Genomic DNA, 13,380 nt, shown 5'->3' with positions numbered 1-13,380 from the left:
TATTCAATTATTCATTCAACAAAAATTTACTGAGGGACTATCAGTTTGCAATGGAACAAGGGAGACCAGACAAAAAGCAAACAAAGTAACATACAGCAAATACTACAACAAATAACTGCAAAATGTAAAGGAACACAGGTAACAGGACAGAGAAGATAATGGAAGATGGGGAGAGGAGACCTGATAAAAATGGACCCAGAAGCCATCCTGGAAAAGGAGATGTCTATGCTGAGCTTTTCAAAAGATGAAGTCACTTAACAAGATAGAGCTAAGTTGAAGAGTATTCTGTAAAAATAAGAAATAGTATGTGCAAAAGCACAGGGATGTCAAAGAGTTTCTCATCTTCATGGAACCATGACAGAGGTGAGGGCCACAGCTCATGAAGGACTTTCTGTACACTGATAAGGAATCTGACCCCTCCCCTGTCGTCCAGTGGTAAGAAACCTCAAATGTGCCCTAGTATTCCCTAAGGAGTACTCTACATCCCTAAAGCAGAGAACAAGTGCAGGTAGGAGGAGGGAAAGAAGACAGACGCAGGGCAGGGACACAGAAGGTTCTTAAGCAATAACAAAGCTTGTTTCAGAAATCCAAGTCAGCAGCAATGATCAGTGGCTAAGGAAAGAAAAGCTGGAAGAAAACTAAAGAAGTCGAAGAAACGGCTGCAATAATGCTCCGGCACTAAATATTGACAACTACTTACTCAACCATAAGTGAACCACAGAAAGAGGCACATAAAGTGCTGTAACTGTAATATGGGCTTTCAACGTGAGTTTCCGAACTCATCTCAGATAACTCCATAATCAGAAACAATTACAGCACAAGTGCAACCAGAGACGTTAGAAAAAAAGGAGAAAGAGTGGCCGCTGAGTTTTTCCCTTAAAAGTATTTTGCTTCTCCCTCTCCCACAGAGTCCATAAGACTGTTCTATACATCAGTGTCTCTTTTGCTGTCTCGTATACAGGGTTATTGTTAACATCTTTCTAAATTCCATATATATGCGTTAGTATACTGTATTGGTGTTTTTCTTTCTGGCTTACTTCACTCTGTATAATAGGCTCCAGTTTCATCCACCTCATTAGAACTGATTCAAATGTATTCTTTTTAATGGCTGAGTAATACTCCATTGTGTATATGTACCACTGCTTTCTTATCCATTCATCTGCTGATGGACATCTAGGTTGCTTCCATGTCCTGGCTATTATAAACAGTGCTGCGATGAACACTGGGGTACACGTGTCTCTTTCCCTTCTGGTTTCCTCAGTGTGTATGCCCAGCAGTGGTGGGAAGATTTGGGAGAATGACATTGAAACACGTATAATATCATGTATGAAACGAGTTGCCAGTCCAGGTTCGATGTACGATACTGGATGCTTGGGGCTGGTGCACTGGGACGACCCAGAGGGATGGTATGGGGTGGGAGGAGGGAGGAGGATTCAGGATGGGGAACACATGTATACCTGTGGCGGATTCATTTCAATATTTGGCAAAACCAATACAATATTGTAAAGTTTAAAAATAAAATAAAATTTTTAAAAAAAGATAGAAAAATAATAATAATAAATAAATAAAAGTATTTTGCTTATACTTTAAAAGGTTTTTATTACTTAAAAAAAAATTTAAGGTACTTCATAATAAAACTACAAGAGCAGACAGAGAAAACCAAATCAAAATTCAGAACCTACCACACAGCTAAGGGCTTCCTTGGTGGCTCAGACGATAAAGAATCTACCTGCAATGCAGGAGACTTTGGTTCGATTCCTGGATTGGGAAGATCCCCCTGGAGAAGGGAATGGCAACCCACTCCAGTATTCTTGCCTGGAAAATGCCACAGACAGAGAAGCCTGCTGAGTTACACGCCATGGAGTTGCAAAGAGTCAGACATGACTGAGCAACTAACACACAAATCACATGGCTAGCAGTGCTAAAAACTACTGAGAATGGTAATTAGTAAAAATTACCAAAGAAAAACTGGTCAAAATAACAACAACCAAAAAAAAAACTTAACAGATTCCTAATACCTCTTTAAAAATTTTGCTACCCACATATAAAAATTACAGTTTTTTGAACTGAATAAAACTCACCAAACTGGAGGGAAGAGATGCTCTTTTATATCTCTCTCCAGGAGCCACTGTCTTCATTTGGGAAAAAATAGGTCAATACATAAAGACACATATATGATAATGACAGACCTCAGGGTCACAGATTAGGATAAAATTGATGTGTGTGTGTGCGTGTGCGCACACGCGCCTCCTCAATCTTCAGTCGTGTCTGACTTTGTGATCCACTCTCCTTTTTTAACTCTAGTACTAACTCTCGCTCTCCAGGTCCCTCTCTCTCCAACAGCATTATAGGACCCCAAGGCAAAGTCTCTTGACTTCTCCAGTGGAGAAGTCTCTCACTCCCTAGATTATCTCAATCAGTTTTAATAGTATTAAATACTACCTCTATGCCAATGACAGGAAACTTACATCCCCAGCCATTTGTCTGACCTGAACTGTACTCATGTATACCTAGCTGTCTAGACAGTATCTCCACTTGGAGTGCTAACAAATCCAAAACTGAACTCCTTATTACTTACCCCTAAAACCTGCTTCTCCTGAAGTTTTCCCCATGCCAGTAAACAGCAATGCCATTCTTTCAGGTTTTCAGGTCAAAACCTACAACCCACATCCAATCCACCACCAAATTCTGGTGGCTCTACCAAATGTACTGTATACAGAACATGCGCACTTCTCCCAGCCCTGCCTAAAAGCACCATCATCTCCCATCGGGGGTTATTGCAGAAGCCTGCTGAATTATCTGATTATGCCTCACCTTTGACATTCTCTACATAGCAGCTGAAGAGGTCTATTTAAAACAAGTCAAAATCAACCAATAGCTTCCCACTTCAAGGGTAAAAACTGAAAAGATCTATTGGCCTAAAATGTCATATATGATCTATTTTGCACACCCACTGCCATCCCTTCAGCCCCTCCCACATCTCTCTGACCTCGTCTTCCACCTTCGTGTCATTTCTCTCAGTGCCTCCAATGATCTACTTGTGGTTGTTGTTCAGTTGTTAAGTCACGTCTGACTCTTTGCGACCCCATGAACTGCAGCACACCAGGCATCCCTGTCCCTCACCACAGTACAAAAAAAAAAGGATCTACTTACAACTCTTCAAATAGTACAAGCATGCTTCAGACAAAAGACTGCACTCTTATTTCATTTTCCTCAAATTCCCTCCCCTAATATCAGCACAAATTAATCACAACCTCACTTCTTCCACATCTCCATTCACCACTCATCACTGCAGCCTCCTCTGGCTGCCTTATATAAATCAGAAGCATCCCCCCTGCATGTTTTTCCCACCTTATTTTGCTTTGCTTTTTTCCACAGCAATATAGTAGCTGATGGGCTTCCCTGGTGGCTCAGTGGTAAAGAATCCACCTGCCAATGCAGGAGACTCAGGTTCGACCCCTAGGTCAGGAAGATCCCCTGGAGAAGGAAAAGGCAATCCACTCCAGTATTCTTGTCTAGAAAATCCCACGCACAGAGGAGCTTGGTAGGCTACAGTTCATGGGGTCACAAAAAGAGTCAAACATGACTGAGCAACTAAATAATAACAACAAAAATAATTAACATATTACATATATACTTGTTTACTTCCAGTATCTTGTTACTTGAATATAAGTTCCTACAAGATCAGAAAATATGTTTTCTTCACTGCATCATTACTAGCAAGTGCCCAGCAGTATTTGTTGAATGGCTAGATGGCATAGACGAAGAAAATCCAGATCCAGGAACTGGTCTCAAAGTCTGGGCTGAGGAAACTTACCATGAAGAAATCCTCAAGTCATTTAAAAAAAAAGTCAACGGCAGAACTGGCCACAAAAACGACCAAATCTACATCTCTGCTGCTGCTGCTAAGTTGCTTCAGTCGTGTCTGACTCTGTGCGACCCCATAGACGGCAGTCCACCAGGCTCCCCCGTCCCTAGGATTCTCCAGGCAAGAACACTGGAGTGAGTTGCCATTTCCTTCTCCAATGCATGAAAGTGGAAAGTGAAAGTGAAGTCACTCAGTCGTGCCTGACTCTTAGTGACCCCATGGACTGCAGCTACCAGGCTCCTCCATCCATGGAATTTTCCAGGCAAGAGTACTGGAGTGGGGTGCCATTGCCTTCTCTGGCTCTAGCTGATGCCAATTACAAATAAGGGCTGACAAGTCCAGACTATCTCAAAATAAAATAAGCTTGAGATAAAATTTTTAAATAAACGAGGAAGAAATGGCCATCCCTGCCTCCCTGTAAAGAAATACCACCTGGATATGTTTCCTGTAGGCTGGCCTACCAATTCAGATCAAAATATCACCAGATCCATTCTATACACTTCAACAGCTCTTATGAATAGTCCCAGCTTTTCTGAGCTATGGTCTTCTGAGAAAATTGTAACTCCCAAGCCTAACACTGCCTGCCAAGACATAATGGTCAGAGAAAGCTCTCAAATTTCCCCAAAGCACTCAGGCTGCAACCAAGTCTCATTAATATAATGACAACAACAATTCAAAGTAGCTTCTGGTGACTGCCTATCTTCATTGTCTCTAGGGTATCCACTAGGGGCTCCATCATCAAAAGATTGTGGTATCTTGATATGGGAGGACGGGTGGGGGGTGGGGTGGTGTTGGGGGTGGGGGGAGGGGGGAGGGAGGCAGGAGGGATTCAAAGAAACAGGACTTGCATTTATTTTTTTCCATTCTAAAGAGAAGTAGATTGCCAGGGAATCAAAACATCTGTTAAGATATAAGATGTCATCTAGGCTCTTTAATATGACATCAAAACAGAGACCACAGAAGAACAAAACCCTAAGAAATCCAGCATTCCTCAATTAAAGAGCTGTCTTGCATCTCCCATTACCACACACAGAATTGGAAGAGATGGGGCAGATCATGCCAAAATGGACAGCTGGGAGCAGTAATAGGGAAGGAAAAGAGTAACAACTGGAAAGGCGGGAGAGAGGAATAATTACCCATATTTTTTCTCTTTTCCACTTCCTATTCTACTTACCAAGTACAGAAACTGGGCATAAGGATAAGAGAAAGGACAACGCAGACAGTGAAGGAAAGGATGCTCTGAAGCAAATGGCAGCAGACGATATCATGCACAAATTCCTTTTCTAAGTGACTCCTCGAAAAACAGACATATGAAGTAAGTTAGGAACTGATCACAGAAATTTAAAACAAGTTCCCACACCTTAGATAATGAGAGAACTATACAAAGAGAACACAGATTCTTAATTATTTGGAATGATGGTCAACAATCCTCAAAAACGATCTAAATATTTTCAAATTAACTTTCTGATTGACATGGAAAATGTGAAAATGTTTCATGGATGCAGGTTTTAAGAATCCTCTGGCTTCCAAATGACTCCAAATCTCAACTAACCAAAGGTAGTAACCAAGTCAGAGAGGTAATTCTGGAAGCATTCAAGGCAACCAACTCAGGAGAAAAGAACTGAAAACTCAAGCGACTACACCTATCATGCTCTTGCTTGGTCAATTCACTTAAAAAGAAAGGATCATTCTGATTGGTTGCTCTCCATAGGCTGAGTCAGGCCCCAGCATCAGCACCTGCAGCAAGCAGATGGCAAAAGCTATAAAGAGGACACAGCATAGTCTGAAAAAGGTCCTGAGGAGGGGAAAAGGTCAGAAACGAAGGAAAGACTATTTAATTCCACAGAGCCACTGCCCACCAGCAAATCACACAAACCAAAGCCATCTGCAGCCGGCGGTGGCATTCTGTCTTCTCTTCAGTGCTGACACTCCCCTCTCCTTAGCACACCCAATCCTGCACTGATGGCTTTTCCCCTTCTCCCTGACAGCTGCTACTCTCTAGAGCTTCTCCTCCTCCAGCCACTTTTTGATTTGGTGATTTCATGTTTCCTACCCCCAGTTCCGTTTCTTGCCATCTGCCTGTATTAGCTCATGCTTTCTACTCAGTTCCTGGCCTTGGCAAGTTCATAACCCAATAGGGGAGGTAAATGTGTCACTAAGTTTTAGGTACAATAAATTACAGTCAGTGCTATGAGCAAAACAGAACAAAGTGCTGTGAGCACATAGTCATTTGTCATTACCCAACTCGATAACATCCAAATTAACACTCCAGCTTCCCACTCTCTTATCAGTTACTAGGCTCCATATATTTCCATAATATCCCCTGATCTCTACTTCCAACTTGCAGTTTAGGCTTCATTTCTCATTAGACCTATTTCAACTACTTCCTACCAGAAACACAATTCAACATATATCCACAATATGTCAATATACATATGTCAATACGTATCCAATGACACAGCAGCCATCTCCCTAAAAGATATAACATCCTATATCATCCTTCTGCTTTGAAACATCTAATATACTTCCAGGACCTGAAGATAAAGTTCAAATCCTTAGCAGGGAAAATAATATATTTTTCAAATAGAGAACTTCAAAAGCAGGCAGACTGTTTGAGTTCTAGTTCCAATGCTTACTAGCTGTGTTACCTTTGGCAGGTCACCTTACCTCTCTTTCTGATTTCCAAAATGAAAATATGAAAAGAACCCACATCTTAGGGCCATTATGAAGATTAAGTAAGAAGTTCTATTCAAAGTGCCAGCAAAGTACCGACAATCAATGTTAACTATTATGCCAAGATTGTCTCATCTATCTAGACTATCTTACTCCCAAAGGAAGAAGATAACCAAATTTTATTTTCATATATTTTAGAATGATTAACAATAAAAGTTAAATCAGAAATGATCTTCTAGTTAATCCTGAACCAACAAATATTTCAATTAACCAAAATATTGCTTTCATGAAATTTTTGGTCTAAATTTATTTTTTTTTAATCCATTTATTAAAAAAAAATAACTATATTAGCTTCATTTTGTTTCCTATCCAAGTTCAAGAAGAAAAAAAGACAGTAGTTTAGCAATGGAAATTCATATATTCATAAGAATGTGATTCTCTTTAGTATAAAAGCCACATAACTTAAATGCAATTACAACTGCATATATTATTGTTAAAGATATATATATATACATATATACACACATATATAAAACAAACTCTACAAGCTTAAGAAAATAAAAATATGGTGGAAGGACATTTTTCTCAGACCTCATAATCAAAAGATGAAATCTCACACAAAAAATTTTAAGTCAATGATTTTAATAATTTTAAAATTGAAAGTCTACAGCAATAAAAATAACAAAAATAAAACATCACAAACGTATTTCAAGAGAATAATATATTTATGAGGCTAAGTGCTAATGAAAATTAGTAAGAAGATTCCAGTAAATTTATAGGCAAAAGATAAACAATCCTACAAAGAAGAAAATACAATGAGAAAAATACTGCACTTCCTTTTCTATTGTGAACAGTGATCTTAGACACCAGATACTCTTATACTCATTTGGGGAAAAAAAGTTAAAAACAAAAGCCTGTAAAAGTAAAAAATAAAACTGGTCAATAAAGCTGCTGGAAGCAGTGTAAATAAATACTACCATCAGAAATAAATCTGGCAATATTTTTCAAAGATGACAAAAACCTTCACACCCTTTGACCTTATAAGCCTCTTCCTGGAACTTTAGCCTAAAGGTAAGAAGCAAAACAAAGGACCTCTACAAGTTAACTAACTGCATCCTGTGAAAAATGGGAAGCAGCTTAGATATCCAATTATTATAAATAAATTCACTGTAACACTGTATAATAATTTAAATGCATAAAAACCATAACAATAAGAAAACATTAAATATGAAAGCAAATATTGAACACTATATCTATGCTTTGATTACAGTACAAAATCGTGTATATATTACAAATAAATGAGAAAAAACTTTTAAGTTTATTTTAATTTTTTTTCATTTTTTGACCATTAAGTAGCCTGCTGATATTGATCAGGCCTATTATACTAAGTATACATTCCAAAACTAAGTTTTCAAAGGCATAAAACCAATTTTTCTTTCCCAAAAAAACTATCATGTAGGTGTAATCAGATAGCTCTTCTCACATACAGCTAGCCATACATGTAATTTTAACTATGCTATTAGCCAGCTGTTGGAGAAGGCAATGGCACCCCACTCCAGTACTGTTGCCCGGAAAATCCCATGGATGGAGGAGCCTGGTAGGCTGCAGTCCATGGGGTCGCTAAGAGTCAGACACGACTGAGTGACTTCACTTTCACTTTCCACTTTCATGCATTGGAGAAGGAAATGGCAACCCACTCCAGTGTTCTTGCCTGGAGAATCCCATGGACGGAGAAGCCTGGTAGGTTGCAGTCCATGGGGTCGCACAGAGTCGGACACAACTGAAGCGACTTAGCAGTAGCAGCGGCCAGCTACAACCTTATTTTATTAAATCTTATTTTACCATCAAAATGTAACTGTATGTGGGGTCTCCATATGGTGAGCAGAAGCCACTTATTATAGGACACTCTGTCGAGCAATGAGATCCAAATCTCTCTAGACAAATGGAATAGTGAGATTAGGTTTCTCCTATATTCCCAAATGAATCATCATGTTTCTTAGCCTCAAGGGTTCTAAGACCCTAAGAGTGGCAGGCAGCTAAGCAGTCAAGGAGGCTGAAGCTGATTTGCTCTCCCTCTGAAAATTGGTAACTTCCTCATTTTCCCCTAGAGCACCATGGAATAATGAAAAATACACAAGCATGACGTCAGGAGATATGGGATACAAGTAACTCTAAGTGACCTCAAGTAAGGTTCTTGCCCTTTGGGGCTTTAGTTGCTTAATGAGTGAAAATTTTAAAGCTGAACCAAATAATCTATTAATCCTTTCAAGTTCGATATTCCACTAATAGACTCCCTTAACTAAATACGTCCAAACCTCTCAAAACCTCCTACTCTGATTGTTAAAAAGAGTTAGAAATAAGAAACTAGGGGCAAGGACACAGATGGTCAAAAGACCTGGATTGTATCCCAGTTCTGTCCCTTTCTACCTGCATGACCTTGGCCAAATTTGTCTTAAAGGCCTAAATTTAAAAAGCAGAAATCCTTACTGGTCATACTCTTTGTCATTCTTGTGTCATAAAACATATTGGCTTTTTTTTTTATAAAGGGTTTCATAACAGGGTTTCTGAATAGGGTTTTCATAAATAGGGTTTCATTCCTAACTAGCAACAGTAAGTTTGACTTTATTCTTAGAAATTTTAAAGTACCTTGTGCAGTCATCTCTTCTAAGTTTTCTAACATGGAAAGAGGTAGCTAATGTGCTTTGCCTAGAAACTATATTCAAGATTAGGAGCATTCCTCAAAAATTCATTCAATGAACAGTTTGTGGGCACCTGTGCCATACAACAGCATGTGTTAGGAGTTGCAAATGTCTCTTCCCTTAAGCCCAAAAGTCTAGTGGACACAGACGTATTAAGTAATCATTAACTACCAACTGACAGGTACTAACTGCAGAATGTACAATGTACTAATGCATCAGTGGAGACAAGTGGGATAAGATGTCTGGCCAAGATTCAGAGGTGATAATTTGGTCAGGTCTTGAAGGGCAAGTTGTTTACTAGAGAAGAATTATCAATAGAGGCAACAGGTAAATTCTCAATAGAGGTAAAAGCACAAAGGAAGAGGACATCTTCAGAAAACTCTAAGTACTCTTTGTACAGAGAGGGCAGGCAAAATGGTAGAAGATGAAATCAGAAATACAGACAAGTACCAGAAACTGTGAAGGACTCTGACTTTTATCAAATACAAATTATGAAGAGTCACTGATGGATTTTTAAACATGAAATTTAAACATCTCCCCTTCTTTCCCATTCAAAGTTGAGTCAAACAGAAAATGTAGGTCTGAGTGAGAAAAGGCAGAATAAACTGTCTTATGTTTTTGTTAAATGGAGAGCTCCTGCTGTTCAGGATGGCTTCCAGCAGTTTGTTACTATGGCATATTAATACAACGCTGAAGTAAAAGAGTATGAATTACAGCTAAAAGGTTCAAGGAAGTGTGTGTTGTGTGTGTTACCTAAAGATTATTTAACGTCAGTGTTGATGAACCAGCAAAGAAAACAAGCAAGAAACTACTAAAGATACGAAGTAGTAAATAAAGAGGTAAACAATAATAACGTCTGACTTCAGGCAAAACAGGGAGGAATGCTTAAATTCTTGTAATATATAAATCAATTACAGATAAACCATGTTTTTTGTGACTATCTTCTGCAGAAAGCAAGTATCTTAAATTCCTTTAGGTTAAAGAAGTGCCACAATCAAACACTCTTTAGACTAGTCTAAAAGGTTACGCTTAAGAAATTTTTTTAAATGGCAAAATTAATAGGTTCGATTAATATTTCAATGCTGAGGGGGTGAAAAGGAATGTCTTTCAAAATATTATTTTGAAAAGGCTGCCTTCCAGTTATTTTACCAGTGAGAGTGAAACATACACACTTCAGTCTGGGACTGCAGAGAGTCCCTGCATCGGTAATTTCCACGCTGCTCAGGCCTAGTCTAGGAACAGCAAGCCTAATTGGCTGGGTAGCCTACAAAGATGAATTTGCAATTATTGAAATTCAAACTCAAGCTTGGCCATCAAACGCTCCCCCAAAGGATTCATTCTCCCTTTGCCTGACAAAAAAAAAAAAGTAAGGTGCATTAAAAATATATATGTAGAGAAACAGCAGATGCATAAAAAGAAAAGAAGAATCTGAACCTATGCAACGGTGTAGGCCACCAAAGTTTTTCCTCAAGATGTGTCTTTAGGGTGTGTCTTTGTTTGGGCCCAGTAATTTTAAAAAGAAAAAAAAAAAAAAAAACCCACAGTCATTCGGGGCACCCGGGTACTTTCCCCTATCAACCCTCACAAGCATCCTGACTGAAATCACTGGCTATCTCAGCTTGCCTCTGATTTCTCCCGAGAGAAGGGCCGCAGCCCCAGGGGCCCAAGGCCCCCGATGCGCCTGTCACAGCCCCAGGGGCGAGGGGCGTCTGGCCTCCCCGCTCCACAGCTGCCCGGCCTCGGGCGGCTCGCGGGGGCTCCAGAGGGTCCTCCGGAAGGCAGGAGGCCGGAAGACGCCACAGCCCTATCCCAAGAGCCCAGGTCTGGGCCCAGGACCGCGACCCCTGCTCAGCGCTGCCGTGGGGGCTCGCCGCCCCTCGTCTCCCGCCCCCGACTTCGCTCCCCGGCTCTCGCCCCGACCCCGGCTCTCACCGTGCGGAGGTCGCGCTGCCTCCTCAGCCGCGGCCCGGCTATGGGTCGCACAGCGACCTACAGGCCCAAGGACGGCAGGTGAAGCGAGGGGCCGCCCATCACATCCACGCCGGTCCCGCCGCCTGCCCCGCAGCAGCCACCATTGCGTCCACGGCCTGAGGGAGCGCAGGACTCCAAAGCCACCGCGCCCCCTCCCTCGGCCGGCGCCTGCCTGGACTCCGCCCTCCGGAGCCCGCACACCGCGCGCGCGCAGCCCCGCCCCCCGGTACCCTTACGCGCAGGCGCGAACCGTCTGGGGCTAGGCCCCGCCTCTGGGCCCGCCCCCGCCGTCTGACTCCAGCCTCGGCCCACCTCTGGCACCGCCCCCGCCCACACGCCAGCCTTTCCCAGGCTACGCCCCCACTCGGGACCCGCCCCCTTCCACTGACCTTGCGTCTCTGCCCCCTGACTCAGGCCTTTGCTGGATGCAAACCTGTGATGCCTCAAACAGGCTGACCCACCTATAGCCGGCCTTCTGAACCAACATTTGTCGCCTGACCGTGGTCAAACCCGGCAATTCAACCTCCTGACCCTGAGAAGTTAGGAGTAGTCTGAGCTTTGGGTCTGACATGGGCTTCTCTCCCACCTTCGATAGAGAAGACGTCTCTAACAGTTTGTATTTCTAAGTCCATATGTGTTCTCTGCCCTCCCGTGCTTGCTCTGGTAGTGTTAGAACCACACACTCGGGCAGATCTTGCTGAGATCGAGGGGAAGGAAGAGGCACACCGGAGTGCTGAGAATGAAAACAAATTCAGGACACTATCAATCTGGGTTTCCTTTGCCTGGGACCAGGTCCTCCTTCCCTTTGGGACTTAAATCACCCATAGGCCTTCTCTTCTCCTTTCTTACTTGATGGCTGGGCCTCTTAGTGTTCTTGCGCCTGGAGGCCTCTGCCCTGGATATGACTGGATGTAAAAGCCCTGGAGCTGCCCTTATGTAGCAATAAGCTAGCTTTACCTGAAATTCTTGGGGGCCAGCCATATCAACATCTCCACTGCAGTAAATAATATTTAAGGAGAATTTCTTGAAAAATACTTATTTTTTCCATCCTCCAGATCAGTGATACTTCAAGAGGAAAGGGAATGAAATTTTCCAGACTGATACCAGCGAGCATGCCTAACTTGTAGAACCACATTTCTCTTGATATGACCTAATACTTTTATATTTGGAAAATAAAGTGTCATTTTTAATTTCAACCCCTAAAGTTAAAGATTGGATTTCTTGGATGATAAGATGTATGTTTAAAATGTTGAGAAAGACTAGATCTAAACACTCTATAATTTATCTTTGGATTAAGTCAGGTAATTAGACAAACACCAGACTGAATCCTTGAACATAACCCTCAAGAACATCCTCAAGAGATGCACTTAACGAACGTGCTTCGGGAGTTATGCCATCAGCTAAAATGAGAGGTGGTACAAAAAATGGCTCCTCATGGCTTGTATACATAGGAACTAGGGAAAATGCTACATACTCCATAGTATGCATACGAGGGCGGAGGAAAGGACCATCTCTGTTTTAAAAACCAGAAACAGCTATGTTTCTCAAAACTGCTAGGTTGCTCTCTTGTGATGCTCTAAAGACTTGAGGTCATCTTGTTTTCTCTTTTCTTTGGCAGCTCTTATGTACTGTCCCCTTTCCCTTCCTCCTCTACAAAGGTTGTTGAGTGCTTGCTATGTACGAATAGCTCCCAGTTTCATCTAATTTTCCTTATTTGGAAAAGTGCTGTTTACTCTTAATCCCAATTTCATTTACTTGGTTGTTACGATTCATTCTATCAGGCACATAAGCTATGTATAGAAAAGCTTTTAATATTAAATACAAATATATTGTGTATACTTATTATATATATCCATGGAAGTCTGACCTCTGAGACTCTAAAGCCAGTTTATGACAGGTTAAAGGTGAGAGGGCAGACTGGAGATGAGCAGTGGTTCACAAATTTTAGCATGCACCAGAATCACTTGGGGAGCTTAGTAAACCATGGATGGCTGGTCACCACCCCCAGAGTTTCTGATTCAGAAGGCTTGGGTGGTACCCAAGAATTTGTATCTCTAATAAGTTCCTGGAAGGAATAATGTCTACACCTTTTGAACCATTGTTACTAACAGCAATCTATGCAACTATCATCCTAGTCAGGTAGGAGATGACCATCTCCCAGGATCCCAT

The 13,380-nt window shown here is 41.4% G+C and overlaps 1 protein-coding gene across 4 annotated transcripts in view; it reads right to left on the bottom strand.

Moving 5' to 3' along the window:
• The window catches only part of CCSER2 (coiled-coil serine rich protein 2), a 168,564-nt gene extending 157,120 nt beyond the window's left edge, over positions 1 to 11,444 (bottom strand). Inside the window, exon 1 of one of the 4 annotated variants that reach the window (XM_044942386.2) lies at positions 11,173 to 11,444. The gene's annotated coding sequence lies outside the window, so the exon portion shown is untranslated. The remainder of the gene's footprint in view (positions 1 to 11,172) is intronic. The other 3 variants (XM_025284867.3, XM_025284865.3, XM_025284864.3) reach the window with 3 other exon arrangements.
• Positions 11,445 to 13,380: the final 1,936 nt, after the last annotated feature.

Source organism: Bubalus bubalis, chromosome 4, assembly GCF_019923935.1.
Source record: "Bubalus bubalis isolate 160015118507 breed Murrah chromosome 4, NDDB_SH_1, whole genome shotgun sequence".
Taxonomy (NCBI): Eukaryota; Metazoa; Chordata; class Mammalia; order Artiodactyla; family Bovidae; genus Bubalus; species Bubalus bubalis.
Note: the sequence above shows the minus strand (reverse complement) of the source record. Positions and strands in the feature narration are given on the sequence as shown.